The following is a 19,643-nucleotide window of genomic DNA, read 5'->3' as shown; positions in this document are numbered from 1 at the left end:
CATAACTGTTTCTGATACAAATGAACATTCTCTTACGTAACAGTCTTTGAAACAAAGCGTTTGGAGCTAGGCTGAGCAGCTTTTTAAATGCAATGTTAGGCAGTGGTCAACTCCAACTCTAAAAAAGCAGAATGACAGTCGTGACTCTCCACATTCAGTGAGACTCCCCGATTCCTAGCCTATCATGTGATGGGGAGTGGGTCTGAGGGACAATTATTATCTTTTTGCATATGGGGTCTTCTCTAGTGAGGGCGTAACACCATGTCTAAGCCGGGGAGAGGGAGCTTCTTCAGGAAAAGGGGTGCAAGGGAGGTTTACCTCTAATGAGATGGATGCCAGGAGCATGACTCCCTTTCTCGGATGCCCACTTACCTGTGGAATTTCACCTAATGGAGATAATCAGAAGTGAAGATACTTAGTGAGATGTTCAGTGAGACCCACCCGTAGAGTCTACTCAGTAAGTTCACTACTGAATGCCTTTGCTAACATTCCACTGGTCACTTCATTGTCAAAACAATAAATCTCTATATTTCTATCATTTGGTAAATATTTATCCTCCCTTTCTTCCTCCCTCCCTCCCTCCCTCTCTCCCTTCCTTTCTTTCTTCTGCTAGTCCCATTATACATGCACAGTATTGACAGGTTGTATGATTCTTTAAGTACACATGATGTTTCATCAGTAAGTTTTGTGTATACCATGCTCCAATTTTCTCACTTGTTTATTGACATGAAAGGAAAGACAGATTGCGAGGGAAACAAATATTTTCCTTTTCCTTAGTTCTTAGTTCTCTAATAAAATGAGTGGATTTTTTTGCATTTCATTAGAACTTATTTTGTTGTTTCTAAGATTAAGGTTTATTCTATATAATTTAAAATGTGTTCCCCTCCCCCCTTCTTATTAGGACTGTAAGCTTCTGATCATTGGGACCTTTAATCACAAAGATGTCCTTTAGAGATGAAAATACTTAATTCTTTCAGCATCTTCATTCAATCTGCCTCAGGAACACAACTGATGCTGGTTTGGGAAATGAAAATGTCTTGGTCTGTTCAGCCTGCTATAACAAATAACACCAGTAGTATTAGCTGACACCTCCACCACGTCACGTCGTTATCATTTCTTTTACGTGGTGAGAACATTTAAGACCTGCTCATTTAGCAGCTTTCACGTGTATATATAGTACAGTATGATTATCTATAATCACAGTGCTGTGCATTACGTCCCCAGAACCTATTCATCTTCTAACTAGAAGTTTGTACATTTGACCAACATCTCCCCATCCCCCCCCACCCTTGGTAACCACCATTCTACTCTTTGTTTCTACAAGTTCAGCTTTTTTAGATTTCACATATAAGTGAAATCATACAGCATTTGTTTTTCTCTGACTTATTTCACTTAGCATAACACCCTCTAGGACCATCCATGTTGTCACAAATGGCAGAATTTCACTCCTTCTCAGGGCTGAATAATATTCCTGTGTGTGTGTGTGTGTGTGTGTGTGTGTGTGTGTGTGTGTGTGTGTACTCTTCTTATATTTTTGTGTTCCTATTTGGAACCATTCCTTACTGCTTAAAAAACTCCTTTTAGTATTTGTTTTTGAGCAGATATGACAGTGATGAATTCTCTGTTTTTTGTTTGTCTAAAAATATCTTTACTTTGTATTTTTGAAGGATATTTTGAAAGTTATTTTCTCCTAGCACTTTAAAAATATCATTCTGGGGGGCTTCCCTGGTGGCGCAGTGGTTGAGAGTCTGCCTGCCAATGCAGGGGACACGGGTTCGAGCCCTGGTCTGGGAAGATCCCACATGCCGCGTAGTGTCTGGGCCCGTGAGCCACAATTACTGAGCCTGCACGTCTGGAGCCTGTGCTCCGCAGCAAGAAAGGCCGCGATAGTGAGAGGCCCGCAAACCGCGATGAAGAGTGGCCCCCGCTTGCCACAGCTGGAGAAAGCCCTCGCACAGAAACGAAGACCCAACACAGCCATAAATACATAAATAAATAAATTTTAAAAATATAGCATTCTGTTGTCTTCTGGTTCCCTCATTTCTGTTGGGAAATGGAGATGACACCTCAGCTATTGTTCCTTTAGTTATCTTTTTTCCCCCTCTGGCTGCATTTATAGTTTTCTATTTTTTGTTTGTTTTAGCACTTTTGCTATTATAAGCCTGGCAGTAGTTTTCTTTGTACTTATTCTGCTTGGGGGCTTGGGGTTCACAGAGATTCTTGAATCTCTGGGTTGATATCTTTACTCAGTTTTGAGAAATTTTTGGCCATTATCTCTTCAAATTGCTTTTGCCTAATTCTCTTTTCTTCTAGAATTCCACACGTTAGAACATGTGTTCTAATTGTGTTCAACATACCTATGCTCTTTATTTTCTATTTTTCCTTCTTTCTCTACTATGTTATTTTCTATTGACCTGTTTTCTGGTTTACTAATCCAATTTTTTTAAACATCTTTATTGGAGTATAATTGCTTTACATATTAATCCAATTTTATGCTCGGTTTATTTGCTATAAATCTACCTAATTGAAATCGTTATCTCAGCTGTTGCATCATTCAGCTCTAGAGTTGCCATTTGATTCATTTTTATTGATTACAGTTCTCTGGTGAAATTTTTTATCATTTCACCTATTTTCTTCAACACATGAATCCATTATTTTACAGTCTTTGTTTTGCTAACTCTAATGTCTGCGATTCTCTTTGACTTTTTTCCTCTTGTACTTTTGAATCTAGTCCCGTCTCTTGGCTTGACTAGTACTTTAAAAAAAAAAAGATTTAATTTTGGCTGCATTGGGTCTCCGTTGCTGTGCGCGGACTTTCTCTAGTTGCGTGGTGAGCGGGGTCTACTCTTTGTTGCGGTGTGTGGGCTTCTCATCGTGGTGGCTTCCCTTGTTGTGGAGCATGGGCTCTAGGTGTGCGGGCTTCAGGAGTTGTGGCACGCGGGCTCAGTAGTTGTGGCGCACGGGTTTAGTTGCTCCACGGCATGTGGGATCTTCCCAGACCAGGGATCGAACCCGTGCCCCCTGCATTGGCAGGCAGATTCTTAACAACTGCACCACCAGGGAGGTCCCACCCTGGGAGTCTTATCTGTTGCTCTGACAAGCATTTGGTCGACCCTGGATGTTGAATTGTCACCTGTTTGCTATGACTCAGATATTTAAATTTTAGTGCTTTATAGTTTGTGTGTTTGTGTTAATAAAGCAATTCTTTGTTTAAAACAAAAACAAAAACAAAAAACAAAACCCAAGCCTCCTACCTTTTAACCTAAGAAGGAATACGATCTAAAATTATAAGTGTTTCTTTTAAGAATGTTGCAAAACTTGTATCTTGCTTCCTGGCAAGATTACATATTAAAGGAAAAAAATTAATTTCAAAGCAAATATATTTCTCAGTTCCTCGGTATAAAAAGCATTTTTTTTCTTTTAGGAAGAGAATACTTTTTCTAATATCAGAATAATATTAAAAAAGTAATAGTTTACTCTTTTCTTCATGGACATTAAGGAGCCTCTGTTAGTTGTTTCAGATTAATGACATTTAAAGATGTGTATCAATTAATGTAAAAACACCCGACAGTAAGCTTATTCAGCTTTCTTAACGGGGCTTTGTTTGTTTTCAAATCTCATAACAGCCCAGTTTGTCTTGAAGGTTTAAGATGAACAATTTAAGATTCAGCTTCCTCTTTCAGTAGAAATAAAAAGTGATTCTGATGGTGTTGAAAATATTAAATACAGTGCATAAGCTTGTTTGCTTAGTTGTTAACTCTGCCAGAGATATCCCTCCACCCTTTTCCCTTTCCCAGTCCCAGTGTATCCTTAGGGTTTTCCCTTCAGGCTGGGAGTGGAGCTCCCTGGGCAGTGCTCAGCCTCTCAATGCTTCCCTGGCACTGGGCAGGCTTCGATTACCGCTAGCATCAGGGACTGCTAAAGGCAACGCCTGGGGGAATTGGAGCAATGGCTATAGCACACCTGGATCAGCGCACTTGGGTTCCCTGGCTATACTTCAATCCACTTCCTCTTGGCAATTCAGAGGAGGAGGCGGAGGGTCACTCAAAATTCGCAGCCCTCACTGGGGAAGCAGGCTGCTTAGAGATAAAGCCGGACCATTCTGAAGCACCAGTGCTTCCATGAGGGTGAGAATTAGTCCAGGCTGGTGGAAAACATTCAGACATTCCTTCTTCCATCCAGGATCTGACCTCCTGACCTAAACTGTTAGAACCTATGTCAAAGAACCAAGCCAAGATACTCATGACACTGGCCATGGTGGTCCAGTTCCAGCTGTGGCCCCAGAATAGATGCTGGTGCTCTGGGCACCCAGCTTGGCTCTGGTAGGCATGATCTCCTGGTAATAGTGGTAGAAACACAGCTCTCTGGGGACGACGCTCAGAGCAAAGCCAAGAAGCGGAGGCTGGGAGCCAGAGAAATATGGCGCTGCTCCAGCGCCAGGATCTGAGAAGGAGAGAGGAAGCCATTGGACATCGCTGATCAGAGACACGTCATCCAAGTGTACAATGCTGGTCTCTGCAGAGGCAGATCCACCCTTAACTAAGGAGCTGAAGAGAGGCATTTGTGACTGGGGAGGAATAATAAAGGCAAGAAAAAGGGCAAAGACCTCTCTATCCAATCTATCCTGCTCACCCTGACCTTGGGCCATAGACACACACACTCCTGATGCCTGAATTTCCACCATTATCTGGACCTGAGCTGCTTTCTTCTCAGTTAAGAAACAATTCCTCCAAGACCAACGGACATTGTGCCTCATCTGTGAGGAGTGAATCGCTTGAGTAGGGCACTTAACCATCCTGGAATTATTTGCCCTGTATCATCCCATCCCCACCTCCCACCCTCCAGCAAACATTCTCACACTTCTTTCTCTTTGTACTTGCTGTTCCCTCCGTCCTTGGGAACAAAACCAGGTTGTGGGTCTCCTCCATGTGCAACACTCCCCGGACGTGACAAACAGAAGTAACCTGAGTATTCCATACCTCGAGCCCTCCTATGTCAGTACCTGAGGTTGACTTTTCTACACACATGACAGTTCAGAAGGCATGTCTTAATTCACTTTTTTTGCTCCCTCCCCATTCCTCCACCCCCATCATGTAAGGCTTAGAGAAGGGCCAGGCATGTGATTGGTACTCAGTAAATTTAAAAAAATGTATTTATTCATTTATTTGGCTGCGCTGAGCCTTAGTTGCAGCACGCGGGATCTTCATTGCCCTGTGCAGGATCTTTAGTTGCGGGGGACTAAAGATGCATGTGAGATCTAGTTCCCTGACCAGGGATCAAACCCAGGCCCCCTGCATTGGGAGTGCGAAGTCTTAACCGCTGGACCACCACGGAAGTCCCGGTACTCAGTAAATATTAAATGAGTGAGGTAAGGAAGGAAAAGATGTCTTTTTCTCCGTGCATCTGGATGATCTCCAGCCGGCCCCTTAACTCTGCTCCCCAGCTCTCTGGGCAGGCATCTGTAGGTTGTAGGTTGCAGCCCACACACAGGGAAAGGCCCCTCTGAGTCTAGGCTCTCTAGGGAGCAAAGGGCCTGGCAAACTCTGGGCAGAACGTGAGAGGAAGGGAGGGATGCCAGGTGTCACTGGGAGCTTCTCACCCGGGCTGTGGTCGCTGCCCTAGCAAGGTTCATTTATAACCCAGCTGCTGGCCCTGCCCTCCAAACAGCCCCGCTCCTGGCTGCACCCTTCCTCTTTCCCTTCTCCCCCCCCCCACCCCTCTGAGTCCACCCTCTATCCTGCTTGCCCACCCAGGGTGGCTGGCAGCACTTAGAATGGACAGGAGAGTGCTGGCTACAAGGGCACAGGCATTTAGGGTTCAACGGGGCTTTAGTAGAGCACCCTCTCTGGGTGTGTTCTGGCCTTGGACACTGGAGGCCACCCTAAAGGCACCCTCTTCATCTCCCTGCAGCCTTGGGATGGGCTCTGGGGTCAGCAGTCCTGACACTGGGGCAAGGCTTGCCTCAGCCTAACCTATTTACATAGTAGCGATTTTTTCATCAGCTCAGAAGTATTTGTACTCCAAGATTCCAACTCAATGGCCTGGTTATATTTACACGGACTGACCCTCTGTACCTAGCAATGGGGGTTGGGGAAAGGGAGGGAGATGGAGTGGGGGACGGGTAGGAATGGAACCGACCTCTTCTTGGTTATTTGTTCTCTATCTTCACAAGGTAACTGGCAAATCCAGGAAGGCTTTTTAGCCTACTTTGACCTTTGAGCGCCACCTGCTGGCTACCAAGCAGTACTAGATGGGGGAGCCTCCCGGTACTCATAAAGCCAAGAGAAACAGGCAAGCTGTGGAAACCTCAGAGCTGGCGGAAGAACTCTGGAACACTTTGTCTGCCTGTGAATAAAACGAGAGTGTCCAAAAGGGCCTGTATTTTCCTTCTGCTGGTTACAGATGGGCTGCACATGGTGTCTTACGTATGATGAGAGGTCCATGAATACTTAATTTCTCTTTTTCCCAGATCCAGCCTCCCAGCCCCAGCTCCCAGCCCCCATGACTGTTCCTGCCCTCAGATCCTCCACTTGCCTGGCTCCTGGCAAAGTCCTGGGTCCGAAATTCAGATTTCCAACTGCACCAGCTCCGATGTCATCTGCCGAACACCCATCTGCTGGCTGAGGTCACCGCTGAGGCCACCATGAGGTGCTTCCCGGGGCTGCATCCTGTCTTCAAGGTACAACCTCTACCCTCCACGTCCCCTTCACTCAGACCCCAGAGAAAGGAAACAGCCCAACAGTTGTTTAGGATTTTAAAAGCCTAAGCCATCTGGCTGGAACGATGTAAACAAAGATGCTTCAAATTCAACAAGCATTCGTACGTTATTGTAGCAAAGAATCTTTACAGCAATTTGTGAATGGAGGAGAGGAAGTGTGACGGATGATTGCGTCAAAATCTTGAGCCTTGCGTTTTTATTTTCAATGTTAAACTCTTTTTATGTTGAGCTAATTACAGATTCACATGCAGCTTTAAGAAATAAGACAGATGGGCTTCCCTGGTGGCGCAGTGGTTGAGAGTCCGCCTGCCGATGCAGGGGACGTGGGTTCGTGCCCCGGTCTGGGAAGATCCCACATGCCGCGGAGCGGCTGGGCCCGTGAGTCATGGCCGCTGAGCCTGCGCGTCCGGAGCCTGTAGAGGCCACAGCAGTGAGAGGCCCGCGTACCGCAAAAAAAAAAAAGAAAAAAAAGAAATAAGACAGAGAGGTCCCATCTGTCCTATTAAGTCAAGTTGCTTAGCATTTATTCAGTACATGTTGCAGGGCAGCTCTCCAGAATTCTCTAGCAATCAGTATGAAGTAGAGTAGGAATATAATTTGTTAAACAAAAGTGTTGGTTCTGCTTTTGGAGAGTTACCAGTTTGCTGGGAAGAAATGTGGTACATATGCAGGGGGGGGGAAGAAAACAACCAACAACAGCAACCAGAGAACAATATCTGGAAACAGAGTTGAAATCAAGAGAGATCACCACAGACACTACAGGATCGCTGTAGAATGTTCCACAACCACTGAGAAATCTTTAATAAAGTAGATGAAAGGGCAAAGAGAACAGCCCAGATTATTCGTGCCGACCCAAGGAGAGAGGTGGCTAAAGTCCTGCATGAGGGTGACAGGAGTGGAAGAGAGAAATCAAAAGTCTGGTGGTAGAGGAAAATCACTGCAGCATGCCTGAGTGCAAGAATGAGAAAGCTAGAACAGAGGTCTAAGCTTCTGCAACACACAGGGGCACACAGGAATGGGTACTGTTGTACTGACATAGAAATACTAACATTTTATAAAAGGGAGTCCAGTATGTATTGCTAGGTGGAAGGTAGCAAAATAAAACTTACTCTTGCCTAGAAAATATTCTCAAAATCTTGAGACTTTAGATATGGAAGAGAAGGGGGATAAAAGGACACAAGCTGATGAACCGAAGCAACTGTCAGCAACAGTAACGGCAGGAGAAGAAGCCAGTTTGGGAACAAAGATGAGGTGCTCAGTTTTAGATACAAGGAGTTTAAAGTGTTGGTAGGATGTGCAAGTTAGTGTTCGGCAGGCAGAACAGCTGAGTTGTATTTCTTTTGCCGGTCCCCACCTCCACTCCCGAACCTGGCCATGAGTAGCAGTGGCCCCTCTGGGGCCATAGTTCCATAGTTCCTACATGGTTGCAAACGTTCCATAGTACCTCAGAGTTCCAAGATTCATTCCGTGTCGACAAACATTCAAATACCCGCTATGAATGAGCCACGTAATCCAAAGGCCAGGACCCCCAGGACTCCATTCCCTCTGTGTTTATACACATTTCTGGTCTTTCTATCCCTTTTACTGTCTAACCTCTGGTCTCTCAGCCTCTAAGTCTTCTGATTTCCCCATATCCTTAGAGAGCCCTAGCTCAGCCATGTCGCCTCCATGTACATCTTGATATGCACTAGTCAGTGTGTTTCTGCCAATCTGGGCCAGGTAACCTGTAATAGGGCATCCCTCGGAACACAGAATAGGAGGATCAAATGCAAAGGTCAGCAGCCTGAATCCCTAAGTGGGTGCAGCTAGACTAGCACTCCTGGAACCCATGTACCACGTGGAAGCTCCCATTTTTCTCCAAGAACACAACAAAAAGGGACATTGTAGATTCACTGCTGTTTCCACCAGGCCCATGTGCTTAAAAGGGTTAAAAAAAAAAAAAAAGCATAACATAGAACCAAATCTAACAAGATCAAGGGCCAGTTGAGAGGAAGAATCAAAGCTAGGATTAAGAGCATATGAGCAAAACAGTGTATAGAAAGATAACTCTTAAAATGTAGAGACCAAAGGCCCAATCTGGAAATTATTGGTGTCATCTCAACGTGAGGAGCCTGCCCTGGCCTGGGGTAAGGGCTGTGGGATGGCAAGGACATGACAGATACAGAGAGTCTGAATCCTTGAAACATCTTACACATTTAGTTCATCTATGCCCCACAGCTTTCCACAAATATTTGAGGAAATTTAAATAAGGTTAACATAATACAGTTAATAAGGCAGAAACAGACACGTATGATCCATTAAAAATCACCTCCTGCCGCCAACCTTTCAGCAACCCACTCACTACCTCACCAAGCAAGAGGTGGAGTTTTAGCTTAGAACTTGCCGTATCAGATGGGTAATAAAAGACAGTCTCGAGAAATCATCAACTCTCAGAATTTTTGCACTGGCCACTTAGAAGTTTTTCTGGAGAAACTTTGTGAGGTACAGATTGAAACAACCTGAAGACTGACTGAGTTTCAGAAGAGGAGTGAATGAGGGACATTAAAAGACTGAGTCTGAGGTTATGAATATTAGCATGATTGGGCTAGAGAGAAGAAAAATTGTTTAAGTTAGAGTAACAGTGGGACACTTATGGGAAGCAATTAAGCAGACAATTGAAAAAGGGGTCACTGACATCCAAATTAAACTATCAAGACTGAATGTGGGGGACTTCCCTGGTGGCACAGTGGTTAAGAATCTGCCTGCCAATGCAGGTGACACGGATTCCAGCCCTGGTTCGGGAAGATCCCACATGTCGGAGGAACTAAGCCCGTGCACCACAACTACTGAACCTGTGTTCTAGAGCCCGCAAGCCACAACTACTGAGCCTGTGCTCTAGAGTCCGTGCTCAGCAATAAGAGAAGCCCCCGCGATGAGAAGCCCACACACCACAACGAAGAGTAGCCCCTGCTCACCACAACTAGAGAAAGCCCGCACACAGCAACGAAGACCCAATGCAGCCAAAAATAATAAATAAATAATAAAATTTAAAAAAAAAAGACTGAATGTGGGTGGGCCAAGGACTCACTCCAGTCTTCAAATCATTCCACCATAATAAACAACAAGGTCCCACTGTATACCACAGAGAACTATATTCAGTATCCTATTATAAACCATAATGAAAAAGAATATATTAAAAAAAGATATATATATGTATAACTGAAGCACTTTGCTGTACAGTGGAAATTAACACATTATAAATCAACTATACTTCAATAAAAAAAAATTCCACCCTAATCTACCAGGAGAGTCTGGTGCAACGAGTCTTCTTTTACTGGGACAATCTGCCCAGGAATCACTGCATATAAGAGGCTTACTATTGCCTCTAAATCTTTGTTAATGGTGATTCCCATTTGGACTACACACCCCTAATTTTCCCATCAATCCTCTCTCTCCCTTCTTTTTACACCAGGCTCAAAATACCTTTGGGGGGTTTCCCTGGTGGCGCAGTGGTTGAGGGTCCGCCTGCCGATGCAGGGGACACAGGTTCGTGCCCCGGTCCGGGAGGATCCCACATGCCACGGAGCGGCTGGGCCCGTGGGCCATGGCCGCTGGGCCTGCGCGTCCGTAGCCTGTGCTCCGCGACGGGAGGGGCCACAGCGGCGAGAGGCCCGCGTACCGCAAAAGAGAAAAAACACCTTTGGGAATCTTGGTCACATTCCTTTGATCTGACTTTGATCACTTCTTACCCCTCACTCCATCTGTACTCTTGTAGGGCTGCACTGCTGCACAACTCCAGGTGGGCACTCACATTGGATCCTCTGTGAATGGTTTCCACTGCAGTGTGTGACATGGTGGCCATCTGTAAACAGTAAGAGAAAGGATCAAGAGTTCTAATGCCAAGTCTTCTCTTTTACCTAGAAGCTCTGGTCTAGAGGTCACCATTTTGTCTCTCCCTCTTCTCCACAATATCCAAACAGCAGCTCCTGTCATTCCACTGCTGCCCCCTAGAGGGCTCTCTATTTAAACCATGAGGAATAAACTGAGGAATTAAAATGTGCGGTTTTAGTGTCTCATCTTCAGACCAGGTGGGTTATATTTTCTACTTTGTGGACTAGCTGAAATCAAAGCAACAATAACTACTTAAAAAGAGGGCCGTTGACACTTAACTGAATAAAATGTTACAGCATGGAGAATTCCCTGGTGGTCCAGTGTTTAGGATTTGGCACTTTCACTGCAGGGGCCTGGGTTCGATCCCTGGCCAGGGAACTAAGGTCCCGCAAGCCACGGCATGGCCAAGAAAACCAAACCAAAACAAACAAACAAAAGAAACAAACCAAAAAACCCCTAGATGTGTCAGGTAATGATGAGGTTCAAACAACAGGCTTTGTAAATTACCAGGGACTCCTAGAGCACTCCCTCCTGTCTATCCCTGCTGCAGAGTTACTACTTTTTTTTTTTTAAGCCTATACTGTATAAGTAGTGTTTCTTTCATTCCTTCTCATGGTTTATTCCTACTCTCTCACTTTGTGAAAAAAATAAAGCTCGCTTGAGATTTGCTTATTTTACTGGTTTATTTTTTAAATGTTTTATGTGTATTCTTGTTTCTCCACTTCCTACATTATCAATTTGTGTTATTTGCTTCTTCTCACTCTCTTCACGTTTAAAGCCTTATACTAACGTAAGATGTTAACAATAGAGGAAACTAGGTGTGGAGTATATGAAAACTCTCAGTACAACCTTCAATTTTGTACACTTTTTCTGTAAATCTCAGTACAATTTTTCTGTAAATCTAGAACCACTCTTAAAGTTTATTTTAAAGATTAAAACATTGGCAAGGGTATACAACAAGTTTTTTAAAGCAGAAGTCATGATTTTAATAATCGACGAGGTGGAATTCGAGCCAAGACAGCAAGGTTACTTTATAAAGCTAAAGGGTACAACTGGAGAAAATCAATTACAGGAAAAAAACTGTAACAAACACAAATACATGGAGGCTAAACAGTGTGTTACTAAATAACCAAGAGATCACTGAAGAAATCAAAGAAGAAATCAAAATATACATAGAAACAAATGACAATGAAAACACGATGACCCAAAACCTATGGGAAGCAGCAAAAGCAGTTCTAAACAAAAAATCTTAAAATCTGTATGGAGACACAAAAGACCCCGAATAGCCAAAGCAGTCTTGAGGGAAAAAAATGGAGCTGGAGGAATCAGACTCCCTGACTTCAGACTATACTACAAAGCTACAGTAATCAAAACAATATGGTACTGGCACAAAAACAGAAATATAGATCAATGGAACAGGATAGAAAGCCCAGAGATAAACCCACGCACCTATGGTCAACTAATCTATGACAAAGGAGGCAAGGATATACACTGGAGAAAAGACAGTCTCTTCAATAAGTGGTGCTGGGAAAACTGGGCAGCTACATGTAAAAGAATGAAATTAGAATACTCCATAACACCATACACAAAAATAAACTCAAAATGGATTAAAGACCTAAATGTAAGACTGGACACTATAAAACTCTTAGAGGAAAACATAGGAAGAACACTCTTAGACATAAATCACAGCAAGATTTTTTTTTTTTTTTGTGGTATGTGGGCCTCTCACCATTGTGGCCTCTCCCACTGCAGTGCACAGGCTCTGGACGCACAGGCTCAGCGGCCATTGCCCAAGGGCCCAGCCGCTGCGTGGCATGTGGGACCCCCCCAGACCGGGGCACGAACCCATGTCCCCTGCATCGGCAGGTGGACTCTCAACCACTGCGCCACCAGGGAAGCCCCAGCAAGATCTTTTTTGATCCACCTCCTAGAGTAATGGAAATAAAAACAAAAATAAACAAATGGGACCTAATGAAACTTAAAAGCTTTTGCAAAGCAAAGGAAACTACAAACAAGACAAAAAGACAACCCTCAGAATGGGAGAAAATATTTGCAAATGAATCAACGGACAAAGGATTAATCTCCAAAATATATAAACAGCTCATGCAGCTCAATATTAAAAAAACAAACAACCCAATCAAAAACTGGGCAGAAGACCTAAATAGACATTTCTCCAAAGAAGACATGCAGATGGCCAAGAAGCACATGAAAAGCGCTCAACATCACTAATTATTAGAGAAATGCAAATCAAAACTACAGTGAGGTATCACCGCACACTGGTCAGAATGGGCATCATCAGAAAATCTACAAACAACAAATGCTGGAGAGCGTGTAGAGAAAAGGAAACTCTCTTGCAGTGTTGGTGGGAATGTAAATTGATACAGCCAATATGCAGAACAGTATGGAAGTTCCTTAAAAAACTAAAAATCGGGGCTTCCCTGGTGGCTCAGTGGTTGAGAGTCCACCTGCCGATGCAGGGGACATGGGTTCATGCCCCGGTTCGGGAAGATCCCACATGCCGCGGAGCGGCTGGGCCCGTGAGCCATGGCTGCTGAGCCTGCGCGTCTGGAGCCTGTGCTCCGCAACGGGAGAGGCCACAACAGTGAGAGGACCGCATACCGCAAAAAAAAAACAACTAAAAATCGAATTACCAGGGCTTCCCTGGTGGCGCAGTGGTTGAGAATCTGCCTGCTAATGCAGGAGACATGGGTTCGAGCCCTGGTCTGGGAGGATCCCACATGCTGTGGAGCAACTAGGCCTGTGAGCCACAACTACTGAGCCTGCGCGTCTGGAGCCTGTGCTCCGCAACAAGAGAGGCTGCGATAGAGAGGCCCGCGCACTGCGATGAAGAGTGGCCCCCGCTCGCCGCAACTAGAGAAAGCCCTCGCACAGAAACAAAGACCCAACACAGCAAAAAAAGTAAAATTAAATTAAATTTTAAAAAAGATCTTAAAAAAAAAAAATCGAATTACCATATGACCCAGCAATCCCACTACTGGGCATATACCCAGAGAAAACCGTAATTCAAAAAGACACATGCACCTCAATGTTCACTGCAGCACTATTTACAATAGCCAGGTCATGGAAGCAACCTAAATGTCCATCGACAGATGAATGGATAAAGAAGATGTGGCACATATATACAATGGAATATTACTCAGCCATAAAAAGGAATGAAATTGGGTCTTTTTTTTTTTTTTATGCGGTACGCGGGCCTCTCACTGTTGTGGCCTCTCCCGTTGCGGGGCACAGGCTCCGGACGCGCAGGCTCAGCGGCCATGGTTCACGGGCCCGCTCCGCGAAATGTGGGATCCTCCTGGACCGGGGCACGAACCCGTGTCCCCTGCATCGGCAGGCAGACTGTCAACCACTGCGCCACCAGGGAAGCCTGAAATTGGGTCATTTGTAGAGACGTGGATGCACCTAGAGACTGTCATACAGAGTGAAGTAAGTCAGAAAGAGAAAAACAAATACCATATGCTAACGCATATATATGGAATAAAAATGGTACTGATGAACCTAGTGTCAGGGCAGGAATATAGACGTAGACAAGGAGAATGGACTTGAGGACACGGCAGGGAGGGGAAAGCTGGGGCAAAGTGAGAGTGGCATTGACATATATACACTACCAAATAAAATAGTTAGCTAGTGGGAAGCAGCAGCATAGCACAGGGAGATCAGCTCGGTGCTTTGTGATGACCTAGAGGGGTGGGATAGGTAGGGTGGGAGGGAGGCTCAAGAGGGAGGGGATATGGGGACATGTGTATGCCTATGGCTGAGTCACTTTGTTATACAACAGAAACTAACACAGTAATGTGAAGCAATTATACTCCAATAAAGATCTATTAAAAAAAAGGGTACAATTGGCAATGAAAATGTAACGATTATGATTATCAATGTACCAAACAACATAAAAGTAACCTTCACAAAGCAGAAATTACAAAATAAGCAAGAAGAAGGAAACAGAAACGTGCTAATAAAAAAGAGGCTTTAAATTACTTGTTTCATCCAATCAAAAACAAATAATAATTTTTTTTAAAACTAAAAATAGGGAAGTTCCCTGGCGGTCTAGTGGTTAGGACTCAGCGCTTTCACTGCTGGGGCCCAGGTTCAACCCCTGGTTGGGTAACTAAGATCCTGCAAGCTGTGCAGTGAGGCCATAAAAAAAAAAATAGTTAAAATAAAAACCCTAAAAATAGAGTTGACCTAAACAATATAATTAACAAAGCAGACCTTACTGATATATATCAAACTCTGCATCCTAAAAGCAGAGGATACTTCATCCTTTCAATTGTCCAATAATATTTATTAAAATTAATCATATTTAAGTCTTTAAGAAATATTTCAAACACCCCCAAAACAGAAATAATGCAGAAAATATCCTATAATCATATTGCAACAAATGAATTTAATAAGAAAATCAAAGAGTCCTCTCTGTCCTGGAAGTTAAAAATAAAGCTCTCTTTCATATAATTGGGTCAAAATGGAAACATAACCCAAAACAAAAGAATTAATGGAAATAATAAAAATAATAATGTAAAGAATATATACCAGAATCTATGAAATGTGGCTCAAGTAGTACTCAGAGGAATACTTAATCACCTTAAATACATATTTCAAAACAAAATGGAGAAATAAGCATCTTTTTTAAAGGATAGAAAATAATAACAAAATAAACCAAAGGAAAGCTGCAGAAAGGAACAAATGAAGAAAACCAAATTATAATAAATTAGAAAACAAGAAAAACAGAACTACTATATAAATCTAAAATACTTTTTTTAAAGGTAAATAACTCATTAGCCCAATCAAAAATGAGGAAGTGAGAAAGTGCAAATATACAAAAGAACAAATAATGGAAGGAAATAAAGAGACTCTGAAAAGTGGTACTAGCATGTGGATTGAGGAGTTAAGACCAGAGTGCAAACTGGCAGTGAGTTTACTATTTTTTTTTCCCTTCCAGTAGCCCCTAAACTGACTTCAAGGCAGCCTAAAAACTGGAAGTGTAAATCAGCATGGACAGAGAGAGCTTCAGGGGAAGCTCTCGGGTCCGGCTTAGATCGTGGGAAAGGGATCACCTGGGAATGACAACGGTAGCAGCAAGGACCTATAGGTACTCACAACTCTGAAGAAGTGGAACTTTCCTCTCCAGTTAGAAGAGGTGTGGTCCCAAGAGGATGGGAAAAACCCCACGGACTTTTTTTCCTCTCTGTCCTCTTGCTGCTTGAACCCAGACGAGGGCACAATTGTAATAAATGTACAGCAAAGTGGGGTAAATTAAGCCCTAACTTTCTGGCTGGAGGACCGAAAAGGGAAATCCCAGGGAACTTGAAAGCACTGGGGTTACCACAGAGAGGGAAGATCTTAGGAAAGAAACCCCAAAATGTTGTATATGAACCCCTGGGCTCACTCCTGAACTGCACAAGTAAGGATCAGATCACAAACAGACGGGAGAACTGAACAAAGTCAACAGACTTTGAGAACTGAATTAAATGACAGGCTACCACTGGCCACTGGGTGGCACAAACGTGGGACAGATCCAAATAGCATTGCAAAGGCCTGGAAAATAGAACTGGCGTTGAAACCACAACCACAGAACACTGATTGGAATTTGTGACCTGAATCCAACCAGCTCAATTGCCTGAGAAAACAAAAATACCAGCATGCTCTATAGGACTTAAACAAGATTGAGTCTCATAACATAATATTCAAAATATCCAGATTACACTCCAAAATTACTCGTACCAGGAATATCTCAACTCACATGAGAAGAGACAATAGATATCAATGTGAAGATATTGGGACAGATGTTGGGATTATTTGACAAAGACTTTGAAGGAATGATTATAAAATACTCCAACAAGTAAGGGCAAACACTGTTGAAATGAATGAAGAGATAGAAAATCTCAGGAAAATAAATAGAAAATATAAAGAAGAACCAAATGAATATTCTAGAACTGAAAATTACAATAAGTAAAAATTTTTTTTAAATTCATCAAATGAACTCAATGACAGAAAGGAACTGATGAAAGAAAGATTCAGTGAACTTGAATACAGATAATAGGAATTTCCCTGGTGGTCCAGCAGTTGAGAATCCGCCTTCCAATGCAGGGGACGTGGGTTTGATCCCTGATCGGGGAACTAAGATCCCACATGCTGCAGGGCAACTAGGCTGAGCCTGTGCGCCACAACTAAAGAGCCTGAGTGCCACAACTACTGAGCCCACATGCTCACACAACTACTGAGCCTGCATGCCACAACTAGAGAACCTGCACGCCACAACTAGAGAGAAGCCCACACACTGCAACTAAGACCTGATGTAGCCAAAAATAAATAAATAAAATAAAAAGTATACATATATTTATAGAAACTATGCAATTTGAATAACATAGAGGAAAAGAGATTGAAAAAAGTAAACAGTGCCTCAAGGATATGTAGGACAAAACCAAAAGGTCTAACATTCATGTCATCAGAGTCAAAGAAGTACAGGAAAGAGAGTGTGGTATAGGAAAATACTTCTTAAAAAGAAATAATGGCTTAACAAAGCTTCTCAAATTTTATAAAAGACATAGACCTATAGATTCCAAAAGCTCACCAAATTACCAACAGGATAAAAAACCAACCAAACAAAAAATCGTCACCCAGGCATATCACAAGCAAACCACTGAAAACTAAAAACAAAGAAAAAATCTTGAAAGCAGACAGAGAAAAGAAACACACTTCTATAGAGAAACAATGATCCAAATGAGTGTGGAATTCTCATTAGAAACAATGGAGGCCAGAATAAAGTAGAATAATATTTTTTAAGTGCTGAGAGGAAAAAAAACCTGTTAACTCATAATTCTATATCCAGCAAAAATATCCTGGAGAAATGATGATGAAATAAAGACATTCTCAGATGAAGAAAAACTAAGAGAATCCATTGCCAGCAGACCTGCTCCAAAAGAATTGCTAAAAGAAGTTATTCAAACAGAAATGATATGAGCAGGAAACTTGGGTCACTGGGAATAAAGGAAGAACAACAGAAATTTCAAATATCCTCTCCTAATGAATTATTAAATATGTTTGATGGTGGACAGCAAGTATTCTAACATTACTAATGGGTTTTAATATATGTAGACGGTGATCTAACTGGATGACCTCTGATTCCATCTGCTTCTCACTCTGAAAACAACTGCTGCTTCTCCCTCTGCTCAGCATGTCTTTTTTCTGCCATGTGGCGTCTACTTTTTTTGTAACTTCTGTTTCCTATGGCCAGCTTGGCCTCTCTGGCTTCTCTCCATCTTTGAAGGTATGGCTAACTGCCCGATTCTCTCTGGTTTCCCATACCACCACCATCACCACCACCACACACAGAGACATACTCACATCACAGTGAGCAGAACAGCCCTGCTCCTTCTGGTTTTGACAGTGGCTCCGCTCAAGTATACCTCTTAGGCTGCTAGACAGCGTATGATTTGTCTCTTTTGGGGTGAGTGGCCACCTGTGGCTGAACAGCAGTTTCATTTTGTGTAAAGCAAGAACACTCAGAGCTTTCCCTCAGCAAGGGATGTGGATGTGGAATATTTCCTTATAGGGGGATGGCAGGCATGATGATTGCCATGTGGAGTACAGCTGCACTACACTGTTAGTCTGAGAACCATGTCAGACACTTTCACCCTTCTAGGCCTTTATTTGGTCTGTTCCTTCCTTCTGGAATGTCTTTTCCTCTTCTCTGCCTAGAAAACTGTAAAACCCAGCACAAGGACTGAGGAAGTCACTCCCTCTCCCCCGAGTCCTTATTGCCCTTACATCCAACTTCTACTCAAGCGTTAATACGCTGTTTGACGCTGTTTGTGCATGCATTTGTCTCCCCAACCAGACAGTAAGTTCCGAAGGGAGGGATTCAGGAGCTATTCATTGCTGTATTCTCATTACCAAACATGTTCGTTCATACATTCAGTTATTCATTCAACAAATACTAATTAAATGTCCACTGTGTATCAGTCACTGTACCAGGCACTGGGATGCAAATGTGAACAAGGCAGATAGAGTCCCCTTGGAGATTAGTGTGTGTTGCAGTGTGGCACATAGTACATGTTCAAGAACTTATTTTGAATTGGATTGCACTTGCTTATAGTCACTCTACCAAGGATTCTTTTGACCTTTCTCAGACATCAAAGCTTTACATATGCAAAGCAGTGGACAGTGAAGTGGGCCATGAGGTACTCTTCTACAACTCCAAGAGGTGCTTCAAACTTGATTTGCCAAAAGCCAAGTTTATTGTGTTTCCCAATCCTTCCACTCCTTATGTGTCCCGCATCTCAGTAAATGATACCATCATACACCTACTTGCCTCAGCCAGGAACCAGGAAGTCTTACTGGATCAGCCTCTCTTGCCTTCTCTCCCCCTTTTCCACACTCTCTCTCACATCCTTCTCTCCATTCTCTCCCTACCATCACCAGTGGAATAAGTCTTGACAATTCCACTTCCTTAGCATCTCTTTCACCCTCCCCTACCTCTATTCCTGCTAACCCCGCCTTGTTGCTGGCCCTTATCATCTCTCACCAGCACTCCAAAGAACTCTTCTCATGAGTCTCCTGTTTCCTTTCCAACCACATCACTTATCTCTTCCTGATCCCAACCTCATGAATTTCCCTGAAATTACACCAGCTCCCTGGAACTCTTGTTGCCTATTTGCCCAGAGTGCCTCCCCTCTCCCCAGGTCTCCTCTGTTCCCACCAACCTGGCAGATGCCTACTCAGATTTCAAGGCTCAGTTCAAGTTGTTCCCCTGAGAAGTCTTTTCTGTCTCCACAAGTTAAACTGACCCGTCCCTGCTTTGTGCTCCACACCCTATATAGAATTCATTCTTATAGTAACATACGGTTGCATTTTTTTAAATCATTTTGTTTCTCCCACCAGACTAGGAACTCCTTGAGGACAAAAATCTCTGTATTCTTGGTGCCTGGTATATAATAGGTGCTCAACAAACATTTTGTGAATGAATCCAGTAAACAAAATACTTTCCTATCTTTACACTTCCTTTTCTGTGAAACAAGTAACCAGGCCTTCTAGA

At 43.2% G+C, this 19,643-nt stretch overlaps 1 long non-coding RNA gene across 9 annotated transcripts in view; it reads right to left on the bottom strand.

The window, feature by feature from the left end:
- LOC137212881 (uncharacterized) overlaps nucleotides 1-19,643 on the bottom strand; it is a 155,976-nt gene that overhangs the window by 74,699 nt on the left and 61,634 nt on the right. For 8 of the 9 annotated variants that reach the window (XR_010937672.1, XR_010937670.1, XR_010937669.1 and 5 more), the window contains one exon: nucleotides 10,447-10,559. This is a non-coding gene — a long non-coding RNA (uncharacterized lncRNA). Of the gene's footprint in view, nucleotides 1-36; nucleotides 6,342-6,530; nucleotides 8,852-10,446; nucleotides 10,560-19,643 lie in introns of all 9 variants that reach the window. The other variant, XR_010937674.1, reaches the window with a different exon arrangement.

The sequence above is a fragment of the Pseudorca crassidens genome, chromosome 19 (assembly GCF_039906515.1).
Source record: "Pseudorca crassidens isolate mPseCra1 chromosome 19, mPseCra1.hap1, whole genome shotgun sequence".
NCBI classification, from domain to species: Eukaryota; Metazoa; Chordata; class Mammalia; order Artiodactyla; family Delphinidae; genus Pseudorca; species Pseudorca crassidens.
This window is presented reverse-complemented; position numbering and strand designations above follow the sequence as displayed.